At 40.9% G+C, this 14,926-nt stretch overlaps 1 long non-coding RNA gene across 5 annotated transcripts in view; it reads right to left on the bottom strand.

Annotated features, from left to right (window-relative positions):
- The window catches only part of LOC139184511 (uncharacterized), a 133,273-nt gene that overhangs the window by 37,727 nt on the left and 80,620 nt on the right, over nt 1-14,926 (bottom strand). For 3 of the 5 annotated variants that reach the window (XR_011568013.1, XR_011568011.1, XR_011568015.1), the window contains exon 4: nt 1-14,926. This exon is cut by the window's left edge and continues 22,717 nt beyond it. This is a non-coding gene — a long non-coding RNA (uncharacterized lncRNA). The other 2 variants (XR_011568012.1, XR_011568014.1) reach the window with 2 other exon arrangements.

Here is a 14,926-nt window from a genome sequence, read left to right as displayed (position 1 = left end):
CTATAGAGAGCAAACAATGATAGCAATTTTCCAATGGAGAAAAAGTCTAAATGTTTCTGGTGGAAAACCAGGGAGTGAGTGTGGATGCATGCTGCAAAGATGAGATTACCTGTGGCCTCTACGTACTCTTTAGAGTATGGGATAAATAATCAACCACTCTGGGCCATTTGTAGAATTAAAGAGCTCGAAGGGAGATGAGAAATCATCTGGTCAATTTTCATGATTCCTAAATATCAAAAATGCAAAGCAATATGTACTGTAAAAAGTTTTTAAGAATAATTCCATGACTGATCATTTATTCAAAAAATAATTTTTTATCACCTCTGATTTTTTTTATAATCCTTATCAGAAAGTTCTCCCAATCCTAAATTTACCTTGATGTCAGACCTTTCTTTGGCTGTGTTTTAGCTGAAATAAACACTTTCCCAAATATATATTTCCCAAATAAATATGTATCTCCTTTGTATAGCATAACTTCCACTCCAAGTATTTCTAAACTTTTTAATCATTTGCATATTTTTTCCTAATCTGTCTTCAGTTTCCATTAGCTTTTAAATGTATAAGCCTAGCATCACAACTAGCTCTGGCTCAATTTGGGATCTTATAGGAACTGGGACCTAAATATTCTTTTTTCCATGTGTGAGGAAAAAGAGACTGAATTGGAGAAGAGAATTGGAAATCCAATATTCTGAGCTTCCACATGAAATCCATTCCTGTTTCTATAGTGCCTCCAGAACTTACCTACTTGACCTCACAGTCTTCATGTAACATAACTAAAGCCAAGTTTCTCCTTCGGGCTCTGCAGAATACCAGCAGTATTCCTCTCCATCCATGTCTTATTCAGAAAAGCAACATATTGGCCCTTCCATCAGGCTACTTGCTAGAGGCTCCTCATTGCTAATAATGTAAAATTTGCATGCAAATGGTATTTCTCATAGTAACAACTCCCTAGCAACACTGCCTGACTTCATTCATTCTTTTAACAAACATGTATTGAGTGCTCACCCTGGGAGTGGGCTCTCCACCACCTTTGCTCCCTTTAGATGGCTTCTCTTGTTAGCTCTTCCCTTAAAGAGGAGGAATTGCTCATCTTGATTGATTGGAACATTTGGTGAGACCACTTTTCTTCTGACAGGCAAGATTACTTTGCTGTAAAAGTCAGCACCTAGGTATACTGCTTACCTTTCTGCCTCAGACCCCAGTAGGTCTGCATGGGTCAACCAGCCTTATTATTCTTCCTCTTCTACTCTGAGGGCTGGCTGGAAAATGTTTCCAAAGACTCTCTTGGGATAAGCCACTTCTCTCTGCTCTTTGTCTATCTCTTCACAGGCATGCCTGAGCATTATAGTCCCAAGATTCAGGGTAGGGAGCATTGGAGAGGTGAGAGCCCCCACTTTTTCCTCCCCAGTTTTATCATGATAAAACTCCCCAGTTTTATCAATTGGGACTTAAGTTGCTTACCCAAGTAGTACTTTCAATTAACATCCCCAAGAAGACTTTTGGAAGACAGAGAAGATTGGCAGAGTATGATTCAAATATCCAGGCTATGAGGTCACCACATTACTCAACAATTTCACCTCCAGTCTCTAAAATTTACTAGATATCATGCCTGGAGCTAGGTGCCAAGGAGATAGTCATATAAAGCACAACCCTCTCCTCCAGGGGCTTGGAATCTGGTGGAACATTTTATCTGCTTGGAAATGACGTTTCCATGGTCAATATCTGAACAAACATTTATCCTTTTCAAGAGACATTTAAAATGAAATCTAAGTAAGATCTAAAAGGGATTTCATAAGGAATTCCCTGGTGGTCCATGGTTAAGACTTTGCTGTAAAAGCAGAGGGTATGGGTTCAATCCCTAGTCAGGGAGCCAAGATCCCATATGCCTTGTGGCCAAAAGGCCAGAACATACAACAGAAACAATATTGTAACAAATCCAATAAAGACTTTGAAAATGACTCACATTAAAAAAAAAAAAAAACAGGTTTAATAAATAAATGAAGGGATTTCACAGCAGAAATTTGGGGATTTACAACAGCAAAGTTGGGCATCTGTGTCATACACGGTTAGCATTCTTTTATTTTTTGATGCTGCCTCAGATCCTTTACAAGGGCAGGTAAAAAATTCACCTGCCAATGCAGGAGACATGGGTTCGATCCCTGGATGGAGAAGATCCCCTGGAGAAGGAAATGGCAACGTACTCCAGTATTCTTGCTGGGAAAATCCCATGGACAGAGAAGCCTGGCAGGCTACAGTCCACCGGGTTGCAAAGTTAGGCAACGACTGACTGAGCACACATACATACCCACACAGATACTTTACTAACTAGAAAAAAGCAAGAAATTAAATAAGCAACTAAAAGACATAATTCTACCTCAAACCCAAAATGTCCAAGCACAAGTTTGGAGAAATGGAAACTACCAGTTGGTGGTTGGCTGGCTTTTTTTGATGGATGAAAAGAATGGTTCAGAACCAAAGAGTGTTTTGCCATGAGAAAGCCTGGACCCAGGAAGGTGTTCTGATTGCCACCACACACGTCCCTACTCCCCAGCACACTTCTGCCTCAAAACAGGAGAGTAGAGGCAAACACGTGTGAATAAACCCATTAGAGTTCATCTTAGCCATAAGGAGAAAAGCTCCTTCTTGAAAGGAAGCCATGGGGACAAACGACTTGATGGATGTTTAAGACTGTTTCTTTCTGAAGAGCTTTCCTTTCTAGTTCCTTATTCCTTGGAACAACTCTCTAGGGCATAAAAGACAGGTGTTGCTGTGTAACAGGAAAACTGTTTCTGAATTGTTCTCATAAAGTTGGGTCAACAGTCAACCATAGGTAGCCTCCACTTCCACGAGCTGAGAAAATCCCATTACTAGGGTCCATGCTAGTCACATGAAGTGGGCAGGCCACGGCGGGGGGCGAGGAGGGTGCCGTTCAAATGAAGCAGCCCAACTACAACATGACAAGATTCAGGATGAGAGAAAAACAATCTAATAAAACACCGGGGGTAGAATCTAAGTTGGCTTAAATTTTAGTTGTTAACTATGGTGAGAAGGAAAATTAATTGTATAAAATTTTAAATATTTACTCTGAAAGTACCATATTAGAAATTTGGGAGTTGTTCATTCTCTGGATGCTCTCACTATTTAAAACAATCTGAAATAGAAAGGCTGTACTTTAAATATGTCTCCTTTGGTCCACATGACTTAGATCATGTAATTCAACTGCAAATCATCCAATAGCAGCTCACTTTATAAAATATTCATTTATTTGCTTGGCTGCGTTGGGTCTCAGTTGCAGCGTATGGGATCTCTCGTTGTGGCGAGCTCTCTGTTGCAGCACGTGGGCTTTTGTAGTTGCGGCATGTGGACTTCTGTGTAGTTGTGGTGCAGGGGCTCCATAGTTGCAGCCAAGGGCTCAGTTATCCACAAGGCATGTGGGTGGGATCTTAGTTCCCCAACCAGAGACTGAGCCCACGTCCTCTGCACTGGCAGGTGGATTCTTAACCACTGGACCACCAGGGATGTCCCACAGCTCACTTTTAATTGCAGGGGAAAAACACACAAGAGGAAGGGTGAAAGGACTGTATCACTGAAGCTATAAAGGAATGGCAAGCAGTATCATTTTTAGAAATGACCCAGGGACATTTTTAGACAAAGCATGGCTTACCCTAATAACTTTTTCTTCCTAAATGTCCTTGTGTTTATTTATAATCCCCTAAAGAGATGCCCTAGCAAGTACATTCTATTATACAATTCAGTAGTGTGATAAAGGTCTGCCTATATCAGGTTTGTCTCTGATCACTGTCACTGATGATTTTCGATTCATTCATTCATTCAAGAAAATTATTTTTCTCTAATTGGACTTCAGATGCACGGTACTGGATTCATCATAACCCTTGATTGATGATCCTCTCGTCATTGGTCCAAGCCTGAGGTATCTTTATTTGGTTATTTTTAATAATGTATTAAGCATTCACAAATGCACAAATAGTATTAGAACCTCGACAAGGATCTACATCTAAGCAGGTGATTTCCCCTGCATTCCAACCACCTCCTTCCTTTCCCCACCTGAGATAAGCATCCTTTGAAATCCCAGGTTCATTCCCTTTGCTTTCTTTGTATATAGTTTCACTACCTTTATATACATTATATATGTACATATATAATATATATTATATGTAAAACGTATGCTATATACACAAGTGCATATACATATATATACATGTTTTATATACATAGATGTATATATGTATCTGTATTTTTACTTTACTTTTTTAAAGAGATATCATACTGTAAGTAACCTTTGGAGAATTACTTTTTTTCTTTAATGCGGTGTTATCTAGATTCATCCATATTGTTGTAAGATACTGTTCGTTTCTTTTTGGATAATAACATATAATAATCTGCTGTGTAAATACACTACCATTTATTCTCCCACTCTCCTAATGCTGGGCGTTTAAATTGTTTCTGGGTTTTTCCTGTTGTGAACAATGAGGCCATGCTCATTCTTCTACATGTATCCTGCTGTACATGTACAAGAGTTTTTCTAGAGTATATGCCTATGAGTTGAATTGCTGGAGCTACAGGATATGTGAAAAATCAAATTTAGAAGATAATGGTATACTCTTTTCTAAACTGATCACATGTTTCACTTTAATAATGTCAAACTCTTTTCCAAAGTTATTGTACTCTTACTAGGCATTATCAGACATTTTCATTTTTACCTAATTCAAAAAATGTAAAATGATAACTCATAGTAGTTGTGATTTGCATTTCCTTGGTCACTAATCTTCACAAGTTTATTGGTCACGTAGTAATTTTACTGTTTGTGTATTCTTCCCATTTTTCTATTGAGGGATATGTGTTTGTATGCTTTTCTTATTAATTTGTAGGAGTTGTTTACACATTTTTTTGAAGGCTTCCCTGGTAGCTCAGTTGGTAAAGAATCCACCTACAGTGCAGGAGACCACTGTTGGATTCTTGGGTCTGGAAGATCCGCTGGAGAAGGGATAGGCTACCCACTTCGGTATTCTTGGGCTTCCCTTGTGGCTCAGCTGGTAAAGAATCTGCCTGCCACATGGGGGACCTGGGTTCAATCCCTGGGTTAAGAAGATCCTCTGGAGAAGGGAAAGGCTACCCATTCCAGTATTCTGGCCTGGAGAATTCCATGGACTGTATAGACTATGGGATTGCAAAGAGTTGGACACAACTGAGAGACTTTCACTCACTTCATTACATATTTTGATGTCAGTCCTTTGCAGTTCTGTCTATTATGAATATTTACCCAATTTTATAGCTCATCTTTCAGTTTATTTAAAGTATCTTTAAATCTTTAACCCATTTGGAGTTGATACAGTGTGAGACAAGGATTCAATTTTATCTTTTCCCATATTGATAATGGATAACTAATGTTTCCCAGCTCCATTTATTGATCATTCTTGCTTTCTTACTAATCTGATATGTCTCCTCTGTCACGTGAAACTGTAGTTTCACCTGTGATTCTCTAATCTAATCCTCTGATCTATTGTCTATTCCTGTACCAATTCACAGTCCTTTCTCTGCTCTTTCTTTTCAGAAATATCCTGACTACTCTTGGCCCTCTACCCCTTCTTGTGAATTTTGAAATAATTTTATCAAATACCATGAAAAAAGGCCTGAGATTTTGATCAGAAATATACTGAATCTATAGAAACTAATTGAAATCTTTATGACATTGTCTTAGCCACCATACAATATCTTCCTCTATTTTAAGCCTTCTTTAACAGTGCTGAAGAAAATTTTACATAATAATTTTCCCAGTAGAAGTCTTTTACATCATTATGTTAGATTATTCCTACATTCTCCATATTCTATGATAATTCTGTAGATGTTATTTTGTCTTTAATTGTGTATTATAAATTTCACTGGTATAGAGAAATGCATCTGATTTTTATATTAATCTTATACCTTACTAAACACCCCTATTATTTCTAAAAATTTATCTTTAGAGTAATTGTGGTTTTATATGTAAATTATTATATAATCTGCAAATAAAAACTGTTTTATTTCCTCTTTTCCAATCCCTATGTTTCTAATACCTTTTCTTACTTTATTGAACCACCTAGAACCATCATTCTATACAGTGTTATAGAGAAGTGGTAATAGAAAGCATGCTTTTCTTATTTCTTCTCATCCTACACTCATCCTGGATGATCTCTTCTGGCTGCAAAGCTTCAGTCACCATCTAGATCTCTATCCGAAGTCATGTGTCCAACTGTGGTTATTGAATCTCTTGATCTGAATGTTCCAAAACTCAACACCATCTAGTCTCCTCCCTCAACTTACACCCATTCCTACTTTATTTTCTGACTTTATAAATGGTACCACCATCAATGTGGCCCAACCCAAAAAATGTGGAGTCATTTTTAACTCCCCCTCTCCTACCACACATCCTCTCAGCCGATCAAGCCTACTGATTCTAGTTCATTGATATTACTTTAATCCAACCCTTCTTTCCATCCACTTTACCAGCTCCCATCTTGTATCTCCTCTCTGACTGTCATAGGTTCTTAAACCACCATCTGATTCTACCTTGCCTTCTACCAAACCCTCTTACAGGCAGTAACCAGAAGAGTCTGTCTAAACTTTAAATATTCTCATACAGTACCCATGTTAAAATCCCTTAGTGGTTCCCCAGAATTTGTAGAAAAAGTCTAAATCCTCTTTATGGACAGATGTCTAAAAGATAGGCCCTTTCTGACCTGGCCACCATGCCACCTCAGTATCACCTCCCATTTGGCCTGTCCTAACACTCCTTGACCTGGCCACCATGCCACCTCAGTATCACCTCCCGTTTGGCCTGTCCTAACACTCCATGCTCCAGCCATCATGGGCCCTTGCAGTTCCACAATCACCTGGTTCTCTCACTCCTCAAGGTTTTTGTACCTGCCACCTCCTCTCTTAATAGTATGCTTTCCTTTCCTCACTTCTTCCATCTTCTTCTGAATAAGTCTCATTCACTTTTAGGAATCAGCTTAAGACTTCTTCCAAGAAGCCTTTGCTACACTGTAATTGACCCTGCCTGTTTTCCCACTCCTTGAGAGCTGGAAAGAATCTTATTTACATTCACATCACCAGAATCCAATGTAGTGCTTTACATAAGGTAAGAGCCCAATGAATGCTTTGGAAACATGTAGTGAATCAGTTCTGCTCCCTTTACCCAAATTTCTGATCTCTTATTTGCAAGAATCCTCTCATCCAAAACTCTTTCCAATGCCTTCCAAATCTCCCCCCACCCACCCACCATCCCCATGACATGCCCACCACTTTGTCATTGTTTTGGTTTCATTTTTAGCAAAGAACTTAAAAAACTTTATTAAATATACTCAAAATATTGAGAAGATATGATATCCTTATTTTTTTTAATTTTTGTTGGAGTATAGTTGATTTACAATGTTGTATTAATTTCAGGTGTACAGCAAAATGGACGAGGGATATCTCCTCACAGACCCTCTCCTGACCTTGAACGTGCAGTAGCTCCTGTCAGCCCTCCTGCTGCGCTTTGCTGGAGCAGCCATGACGAGATACCCCACGTCCAAGGTAAGAGAAACCCAAGTGAGACAGTAGGTGTTGCAAGAGGGCATCAGAGGGCAGACACACTGAAACCATACTCACAGAAAACTAGCCAATCTGATCACACCAGGACCACAGCCTTGTCTAACTCAATGAAACTAAGCCATGCCCTGTGGGGCCACCCAAGACGGACGGGTCATGGTGGAGAGGTCTGACAGAATGTGGTCCACTGGAGAAGAGAATGGCAAACCACTTCAGTATTCTTACCTTGAGAACCCCATGAACAGTATGAAAAGGCAAAATGATAGGATACTGAAAGAGGAACTCCCCAGGTCAGTAGGTGCCCAATATGCCACTGGAGATCAGTGGAGAAATAACTCGAGAAAGAATAAAGGGATGGAGCCAAAGCAAAAAGAATACCCAACAGTGGATGCGACTGTTGACAGAAGCAAGGTCCGATGCTGTAAACAGCAATATTGCATAGGAACCTGGAATGTCAGGTCCATGAATCAAGGCAAATTGGAAGTGCTCAACAGGAGATGACAAGAGTGAACGTTGACATTCTAGGAATCAGCAAACTAAAATGGACTGGAATGGGTGAATTTAGCTCAGATGACCATTATATCTACTACTGTGGGCAGGAATACCTTAGAAGAAAAGAAGTAGCCATCATCGTCAACAAAAGAGTCCAGAATGCAGTACTTGGATGCAATCTCGAAAACAATAGAATGATCCCTATTTGTTTCCAAGGCAAGCCATTCAATATCACAGTAATCCAAGCCTATGCCCCAACCAGTAACGCTGAAGAAGCTGAAGTTGAACAGTTCTATGAAGACCTACAAGACCTTTTAGAACTAATACCCCAAAAAAGATGTCCTTTTCATTATAGGGGACTGGAATGCAAAAGTAGGAAGTCAAGAAACACCTGGAGTAACAGGCAAATTTGGCCTTGGAATATGGAATGAAGCAGGGCAAAGACTAATAGAGTTTTGCCAAGAGAACACACTGGTCATAACAGACACCCTCTTCCAACAACACAGGAGACGACTCTACACATGGACATCACCAGATGATCAACACCAAAATCAGACTGATTATATTCTTTGCAGACAAAGATGGAGAAGCTGTATATAGTCAGCAAAACCAAGACCAGAAGCTTACTGTGGCTCATATCATGAACTCCTTATTGCCAAATTCAGACTGAAATTGAAGAAAGTAGAGAAAACCACTAGACCGTTCAGGTATGACCTAAATCAAATCCCTTATGATTATACAGTGGAAGTGAGAAATAGATTTAAGGGACTAGATCTGATAGAGCGCCTGATGATCTATGGACGGAGGTTTGTGACATTGTACAGGAGACAGGGATCAAGACCACCCCCATGGAAAGAAATGCAAAAAAGCAAAATGGCTGTCTAGGGAGGCCTTACAAATAGCTGTGAAAAGAAGAGAAGTGAAAAGCAAAGGAGAAAAGGAAAGATATAAGCATCTGAATGCAGAGTTCCAAAGAATAGCAAGGAGAGATAAGAAAGCCTTCCTCAGTGATCAATGCAAAGAAATAGAGGAAAACAATAGAATGGGAAAGACTAGAGATCTCGTCAAGAAAATTAGAGATACCAAGGGAACACTTTATGCAAACATGGGCTCGATAAAGGACTGAAATGGTATGGACCTAACAGAAGCAGAAGATATTAAGAAGTGGTGCCAAGAATACACAGAAGAACTGTACAAAAAAGATCTTCACAACCAAGATAATCACAATGGTGTGATCACTGACCTAGAGCCAGACATCCTGGAACATGAAGTCAAGTGGGCCTTAGAAAGCATCACTATGAACAAAGCTAGTGGAGGTGATGGAATTCCAGTTGAGCTATTTCAAATCCTGAAAGATGATGCTGTGAAAGTGCTGCACTCAATATGCCAGCAAATGTGGAAAACTCAGCAGTGGCCACAGGACTGGAAAAGGTCAGTTTTCATTCCAATCCCAAAGAAAGGCAATGCCAAAGAATGCTCAAACTACCGCACAACTGCACTCATCTCACACGCTAGTAAAGTAATGCTCAAAATTCTCCAAGCCAGGCTTCAGCAATACGTGAACCGTGAAGATCCAGATGTTCAAGCTGGTTTTAGAAAAGGCAGAGGAACCAGAGATCAAATTGCCAACATCCGCTGGATCATGGAAAAAGCAAGAGAGTTCCAGAAAAACATCTATTTCTGCTTTATTGACTATGCCAAAGCCTTTGACTGTGTGGATCACAATAAACTGTAGAAAATTCTGAAAGAGATGTGCATACCAGACCACCTGATCTGCCTCTTGAGAAACCTGTATGCAGGTCAGGAAGCAACAGTTAGAACGGGACATGGAACAACAGACTGGTTCCAAATAGGAAAAGGAGTACATCAGGGCTATATATTGTCACCCTGATTATTTAACTTATATGCAGAGTACATCATGAGAAACGCTGGCCTGGAAGAAGCACAAGCTGGAATCAAGATTGCCAGGAGAAATATCAATAACCTCAGATATGCAGATGACACCACCCTTATGGCAGAAAGTGAAGAGGAACTAAAAAGCCTCTTGATGAAAGTGAAAGTGGAGAGTGAAAAAGTTGGCTTAAAGCTCAACATTCAGAAAACTAAGATCATGGCATCTGGTCCCATCACTTCATGGGAAATAGATGGGGAAACAGTGGAAACAGTGTCAGACTATTTTTTTGGGCTCCTAAATCACTGCAGATGGTGATTGCAGCCATGAAATTAAAATATGCTTACTCCTTGGAAGGAAAGTTATGACCAACCTAGATAGCATTTGAAAAGCAGAGATATTACTTTACCAACAAAGGTCCGTCTAGTCCAGGCTATGGTTTTTCCAGTGGTAATGTATGGATGTGAGAGTTGGACTGTGAAGGAAGCTGAGCACCGAAGAATTGATGCTTTTCAGCTGTATGTTGGAGAAGACTCTTGAGAGTCCCTTGGACTGCAAGGAGATCCAACCAGTCCATCCTAAAGGAGATCAGTCCTGGGTGTTCATTGGAAGGACTGATGCTGAAGCTGAAACTCCAATACTTTGGCCACCTCATGTGAAGTGTTGACTCATTGGAAAAGGCTCTGATGCTGGGAGGGATTGGAAGCAGGAGGAGAAGGGGACGACAGAGCATGAGATGGCTGGATGGCATCACCGACCTGATGGACATGAGTTTGAGTGAAGTCCGGGAGTTGGTGATGGACAAAGAGGCCTGGTGTGCTGTGATTCATGGGGTCGCAAAGAGTCGGACACGACTGAGCAACTGAACTGAAGTAAACTGAACTGACAGCAAAGTGAATCAGTTATACATATATCCACTCTTTTTCAGATTCTTTTTCAATACAGGTAATTACAGCATATTGAGAAGAGTTCCCTGTCCTACACAGTAGGTTCTTATAAGTTACTTATTTTATGTATAGCAGTGTGCATATGTCAGTTTCCATCTCCAAATCTTTCCCTCTCCTCCTTTAACCCCTGGGGTAACCATAGTTTGTTCTCTACATCTGTAACTCTTTTTGTGTTTTGTAGATAAGTTCATTTGTACCCTTTTTCTAGATTCCACATATAAGCAATATCACCTGGTATTTTTCTTTCTCTTTCTGACTTACTTTACTCAGTATGACAATCTCTAGATCTACTGCTGTTGCTGAAAATAGCATTATTTCATTTTTTTATGTCTGAGTAATTCTGTTGTATATTTATACCACATCTCCTTTATCCATTTTCTGTTGATAGACATTTAGGTTGCTTCCATATGCTGGCTGTTGTGAACAGTGCTGCTATGAACATTAGGGTACAAGGATTTTTTCGAATTGTGGTTTTCTCCAGATATAAGCCCAGGAATGGGATTGCTGGATCATATGGTAGCTCTATTTTTAGTCTTTTAAGGAACCTTTATAGACTTCTTCATAGTGGCAGCACCAATTTACATTCCCACTAAGACTGTAAGGGCTTCCCCAGTGACTCAGCAGTAATGAATTTGCCTGCAATGCAGGAGACACAGGAGTTGCGGGTTCAGTCCCTGGGTCAGGAAGAGCCTCTGGAGGAGGAAATGGCAACCCTCTCCAGTTTTCTCACCTGGAAAATTCCATGGACAGAGGAGCCTGGAGGGCTACAGTACCGTCCATGTGGTCCCAGGGAGTCAGACACGACAACTGAGCATGAGCATGGCATGGCATGGCAAGAATATAGGAGGGTGCCCTTTTCTCCACACCCACCATTATATCTACATCTTTCCCTGGCGCATGTCCCACCCAACTTGGGCTTTTGTCTGATCCTCTCAATCAGCTATTTGAAGACTGCTGCTGTGCCTCAACTGTCTTGGTATCCATGCCACCTGTAATCCAGAGCCTGACACATGAGTGATGCCAAATAGATATCTAAAGTAATAAAACTAAATTCCCTCCTGGAGCCACAGAGCAACCAGCAAATGTGCTTTGGATTCTTCAGTGAGCTGTGTTAGCATTCAGAGTAGAAGGACTTCTGCCAGCATCTCCACCTGCACCACCTTCCGCCTCCACCTCCCCAAATGTTTCTTCAGTCTTATACGGGAAGTCTCTGAAACAATGTTATTCGTTTTACTTAATGCTGTTCTTTGCACAGGCAATGCCTCTTCATCCTTCTATTCTGTACTGCAAGGTATACTGGGCATGTTTGCCTGGCTTCATTTGGGGCGGTTTTTAAGGAAATCGCCTTGAGGTGGCATTTGATCCAGGTTTTTCTTCCTAGAAATATTCCTCTCCTCCTGAGCTGTTTATGAGTGTCATACTTTGCCATTTAAATATTAATGCTATGGAAACAGAGGAGAAAAATTGGTCTCTTATCTGATATGTGATGTTGAGGTAAATTAAGATTAATAAATGGTGACAAGCTCTATAGAGGAAATAAAAGTTAAATTGCCTTGGACTATTTTCAGGAGTTGTTAGAGCAATGAGTGTTATATCGAATGCCCCATAACTGTGAGTGTTTTAAAAGCCTGATTTCTGACGATAGATCTGAAATCATAACTCAAATCTTAGCATTTCCCTCAGAGTACTTGCATTCTACAAGTCCATAGGTAGGAGAAATCCTCTAAGGGGGGAAACCGAGAAAAACTGAAAATTAGACTTTCTTTATCAAATCTCAAGCAGCCACTGTCCTGAGGAAAGGCAAACTTTAGGTCTATGAATTTAACTAATAAACATATCTGGAAGGTAAAAATATCTAGATAGCTAACTAGAATTTTTCACATCTTCAACAAGATAAATCATGTCATAGGCACATTAATATATCAGCTCAACCCAGTTAACTGCAGAGGAAGGGGCCCTCCAGGTTTGGTTCCACAGCCTCCACTTAACCTGCCAGAACTAAGGGGGTGAACATGCAAGGCAGTGATTCCCTAAGTGTGGCCCCTTGACCAGCATCATCTGGGAGCTTAGCAATACAGATTTTCAGGCTCCAGCCCAGACCTCTGTTTAACAAACCCCCCAGGAGATTTGGATGCATCTTCAAGTTTGAGAACCACTAATTTTTAAGCCTATAGGGATATTAGTATCACTGAGGGGAATTTTCTTATAAACCTGATGCCAGGGTTCTATCCCCCAGACATTCGGATCTAATAGATCTGGGCTGAAGCCAATGCAGTGGTATATTTCAAACACTCCCTAGATGATTCTAAAGAGCAGCCCAGGTTGGAGATTCTGATTTCAGTCTCTTCAGAACTTCAGAGTTCTCACTCTGACAATGGCAACAACCTCAGAAGTAGGCTGTTGGCTTCCAGTCTTTCCCTCCAATCTGCTCTCCACCCCTACACACACACATTCACACACACACACACGCACACACACACACAGGCACACCAGAATTCATCTCTAATTCAGTAATTCTAAAACTTTACTATTTACTATGCATCAAAATCACCCAGGCAGGATTATGAAAAACAGTTTCCTGGGCCACAATTTGGAAGTATCTGATTCAGGAGGTCTGAGGAAGGGCCCCAGAATTTGCCTTCCAAACAAATTCCCAGGTGATGCTGAAGCTGCTCATTGGACCTCTATCCATGTGTTCTCCAGTCACTCTGACCTTGATGAAAAAAGAAAAATGATGGTAATGAACTTACCCTCAGGACCTCCATCCTCTGCAGATTGCCCAGCCTGCTGTATGGAGTCTCCTGCTCTGCTCTGGAAGGCAGTGCAGGGTGGCAGTCAAGAGTACAGTCGAAGAAGTCTCAGGACTTCCCTGGTCCAGTGGTTGAAAAATCCACCTGCCAATGCAGGGGACATAGGTGCAATTCCTGGTACAGGAAGATTCCATGTGCTGTGGGGCAAGTAAACCTGTGCGCCAAACAACTGAGCCCACAGTCTAGAGTCTGAGAACCCCAGCTACCGAGCCCACATGCTGCAACCACTGACGCCCACGCTCCACAAGAGAAGCCACCATGATGAGAAGCCTGCACACCACAGCTAGAGCGCAGCCCCCACTAGCGGCAACTAGAGAAAGCCGACAAGGCGACAAAGACCCAGTGCACCCTAATTACTAAATTAACTTAATTAAAATTTATAGAAAGAGTGCAGCCTCAGGCTGCAGTGTTTGTTTAATTCAATAAACTGTCCATGTTTCAGTTCCCTATTCAGAAGAAGGGAGATAATATAGGACCTACTTGAAAGGGTTGCTATGAGGATTCTATGCATTAATACGTGTAGCATAAAAGGTGCCTAGCACACACTGAAGTGCTCAAAAGTGTTTATAATTAGTCACAAACTTATAAAGGCATAATTAGTTATAACTGTTAAGTAGTCCTAATTGCAGACTAAAATAGTTCTTTCTAGTTATTATATAGCCCCTCCCTCCCTAGAATCTAGACACCAATGCCTAGGGGTCTCTGCAGACAGACGAGTCAAAGGACACAGACTTTCCCAGCCTTACTCAAAATCATTTGTCCTTCTCCTCCCCTCAAAAATGGAGGGGCCGGTAATCAGCAACTATAAGTTGAATGAAAGTTTCTCTCCAGAGAGGCCCCACCCACCAGTCATGCTGAAATATATCAACATCTTTTGGAAGCCAAGAAGACAGTCCCTAAACAGGGTGAAGGAAACCTCCGATTCAGTTCTAGAATCAAATATTATCACATCACTCTCTGCTTAAAATTATTCTGTAATTTTTAACTGCCTTCCCTAGTGGCTCAGACAGCAATGAATTTGCCTGCAATGCACGAGACCCGGGTTCCAACCCTGGGCAGGGAAAATCTCCTGGAGAAGGGAACGTCAGCCCACTCCAATATTCTTACCTGGAGAATTCCATGGACAGAGGAGCCTGGTAGGCCACAATACATGAGGTCACAAAGTGTCAGACACAACTGAGTGACTAACACACACC

The sequence above is a fragment of the Bos indicus genome, chromosome 1, assembly GCF_029378745.1.
Source record: "Bos indicus isolate NIAB-ARS_2022 breed Sahiwal x Tharparkar chromosome 1, NIAB-ARS_B.indTharparkar_mat_pri_1.0, whole genome shotgun sequence".
In the NCBI taxonomy this organism is placed as follows: domain Eukaryota; kingdom Metazoa; phylum Chordata; class Mammalia; order Artiodactyla; family Bovidae; genus Bos; species Bos indicus.
This window is presented reverse-complemented; position numbering and strand designations above follow the sequence as displayed.